This window comes from Antrostomus carolinensis, unplaced genomic scaffold (assembly GCF_000700745.2).
Source record: "Antrostomus carolinensis isolate BGI_N321 unplaced genomic scaffold, ASM70074v2 scaffold46273, whole genome shotgun sequence".
NCBI lineage: Eukaryota > Metazoa > Chordata > Aves > Caprimulgiformes > Caprimulgidae > Antrostomus > Antrostomus carolinensis.
In genome coordinates this window covers 17226-20392 of record NW_010308129.1, presented here as the reverse complement: position 1 = coordinate 20392, position 3167 = coordinate 17226, and positions in this window count along the sequence as shown.

Below are 3167 nucleotides of genomic sequence, written 5' to 3'. Positions count from 1 at the left end.
TATTTTTATATATATATATATACATGTTTCACCTTGGCTTTTTCATCATTTGTCTTCTCCATTTTGTCACTGTGCTTTTTCCACCGTGTAAATGTAAAAACAGTTTCCTGTCTCTTTTAAAAATCTTTAAATAGCCTTTTCTTGCTCTTACGCAGCAGATCCTAGCAGGAGTCATTTGGTGTTGAACAGCACTTGGGGTTCTCTAACAAAGAAATCGGTGACTGTAATAGTTTCTGTGGACCCCAGGACTATGTTTTGGCAAATGCATCTCTGTTTCCTTTGCATCTGTGAGTAAAAGGTGCTTTGAGGAGCGGGAGAATATGTCTGTTTTTCAGAGAGTTGTGCAGGGTATGGAGTCATTTTGGTTTTTTTACCGAACCATTTTTCATGAAGTCTGCTTTAGGGGTGACTGTTTATGTAATAAAGTCAGTGTTTCCTAGCACTTTATTTTCAGACCTTATGTAGATGAAATGCTTGTGGTCACTGTCGCTGGTTCACCACATGAAGGATGCCTAATAGCCTGGGTGCTGTGTTGTCAGTGTGAGGAACTCATCCAGGAAACTTCTAGAAAATCTATCTTGTTTAAAACAAACAAAATTCTAGCAACATCTTTTATATCACTGTAACCACGTGTGGCATGTGCACTCCTCCTCTTCCCCTTGGCCTCTAATGTATATATAGCATGCATTCAGCGAGTGCTGTGGAGTCTGTGAGCTCAAGCATGCAGCAGGGAGCCAGCAATCCATTTTCTTTGACTTTCTCCTGCCTGTAATCTAATAAGGCAAGAATTACTTCTGTGCAGTTTATAGAGGTTGGGGGGTGTGTGTTTGTGTGGTTTTAGTTTTAACACAAATTAAAAAAAAAAAAACAAAACAAAAACCAACTTTCTATTCTCATTAAAAAAAAACAAAACAAAACAAAAACCAACTTTCTATTCTTACTGTCTTGCAAGTTATCCTGGAGAAATGGGAATCCTTTCCCACAAGAATTGATGTATGCAACGTACTATAACTCTCTATACATGTGGTTTATATGACCAGGGGTTGCAGGATGGACCTGTCTGTAGCAGGTTATCGAGTAAAACTTAGCAGTTGTGGAACTGAAGCAGGTTGTTTCCTACCTGTACCAAGACCAAGAGATTTTGCAGAGTATTAATTTACCCCTCTAATCAGCTGGAAATTTCAGAGATGCTTAAAAGAGCTGCCTCTTGGGCACCCTTGGAAATAGCATTTAACTTCATTATGCTTTTTGTGTTGAGTCTAACCTGTGCTTTCACATTGATCTTTCTCATGATGGAAATGTTAAGCAGTGGTAGTAATTGGTGTGCATCTTTGATAGGAATCATGCAACGTGGATCAAATAGTATAACCCAGTTTAAATAACTTAACGTACAGTAATCTTAAGGAATGCATGCTCAGTTCTACTTGGGCTGTCTGTCTTCTCCTGCTTATCTTCTGGAGAAGTTTAATTCTCATAGGCTTAAATCCTGTGCTAGTGTGCCTCACTTCTAAATAGGACTTACCTGATATAATTTGAGTTTATCCTCTTTTGGTCAGAAAGAGGTTAATTAAGGGAACAATTAGAAAAAGCTCAATAAAACTGCGTTCAGGTTTAGTGGAATGAAAAGTGAGCTTCCCGTGACGAGATGATTCAGAAATCATGCTTTTCTGATTTCTCATTGAGACAGTTCCTCAGTATTAGTGTGTGTATGCTGATGTGAAGCAGTCAGTGTCTTGGGCTGTGCTGTTGTCACTGTTTGCATTACTGTGGTGGTTGTGATAGAGACCGGAACAATAACGTTAATCCCAGGCACCTTCTCACCCCCTGAGGGAGGGGAGGAGTTTATCAGGAATTTACACCGTATTTTGCATTGCATTTCCATTTCTCGGGTCCCAGGTTTTTACGGCAGTTGAAAGTACATAGATGGATGAATTTGGATCAATTACCCCTACCTTGGCTCTGCAGGCAGTGTCAATGCTGGAAGCCAGCACAGACCAGGCTGCAGAAGCCTTCTAAAGCTGTGAGCACCCCTGCATATATCCACTCTCTGATTTTTCTGGGTCTGATTCCTTACAAAATGGCCACATATGTGCTAGCTAGTACAATCTGTGAAAGCTAGTTGTATGTCCTGGGTTCTGCTTCAGTGGATTGGGAAGCTTGTCTTTCTAAAAACGAAATCACAGCAGCCAACAAATCATTTGCTTGTGTAGTCAGCCCAGCCTCTCTGATCCTCTTCCCTTGTTCCAGTCTGAGATTGTGGGTAAGTCACATGGCTGAATCGAATAGCTTTGGGGAGGCTCTCAAGGAAAAGCACTGTTAGACAGGCCTTTTCAGCACATTTACGGGGTTAGTTTAGACTTCATATTTCAGGTTGACTCAGTATTTTGGAAAGGTAACAAGTATTTTTCAAATTGCCCATTCCCAGAGTGATGGGACTGCCTCACAGTGTTTTGGGTGCAGATATCACCATCTCTTTCTTATCTAACATTGTTACAGCATCAGGAAGTATAGCAGAATTTCAGAGTTAGTTGTACCATCACCTGGAAGCAGTAACGTGTAGGAGATGTGGATCTTGGAGCTGCAGTGGCGATCTGGCCTCAACAGTGCTGCAAAACTGCCTTAGGGCTCTGTGCAGTCAGAGCTGTTGAGATCAGCAGCAGGTTGGGATTGCACTGAACACTGTTAAACAAGGACTGATTTGTCCTTAACTCAGATTTTGAAAAATGCTGGGCACCTGATGTTATAGCAGAGAATTCAATCACTCTGTGAAAGAAAGCTCAGCTTTTCCCTGGTAAGGACTTGAGAATGATGAAGCTTTGATTGTACTGAGCCTTAGTCCATGTGATGCTCATTGCAGATTTATGTATTCTCAGCTTTTTCTATAAGCAAATCCATGTAGCAGTAGAAAAGCTTAAAATCCAGAGCAGTGGTTCAACAGCCTTGTTTCAGGTTTGTGTCAGTAACTGTGTGCCTGCTGCTGGCAGGCATTGCAAGGCACGGACATTCTGCTGTGTGGAATTGTGTGTTTGTATTGAATCTGCAGGGACCTGTGTTTAGAAGGGTTAGATAGATAATCACAATTAGGCTGCATTGCCAACAATGATGTTCTTATTTAATGCATTAGTGAGTGCAGGTGGCAGGACCTCCGAAGTGAATTAAATACAATG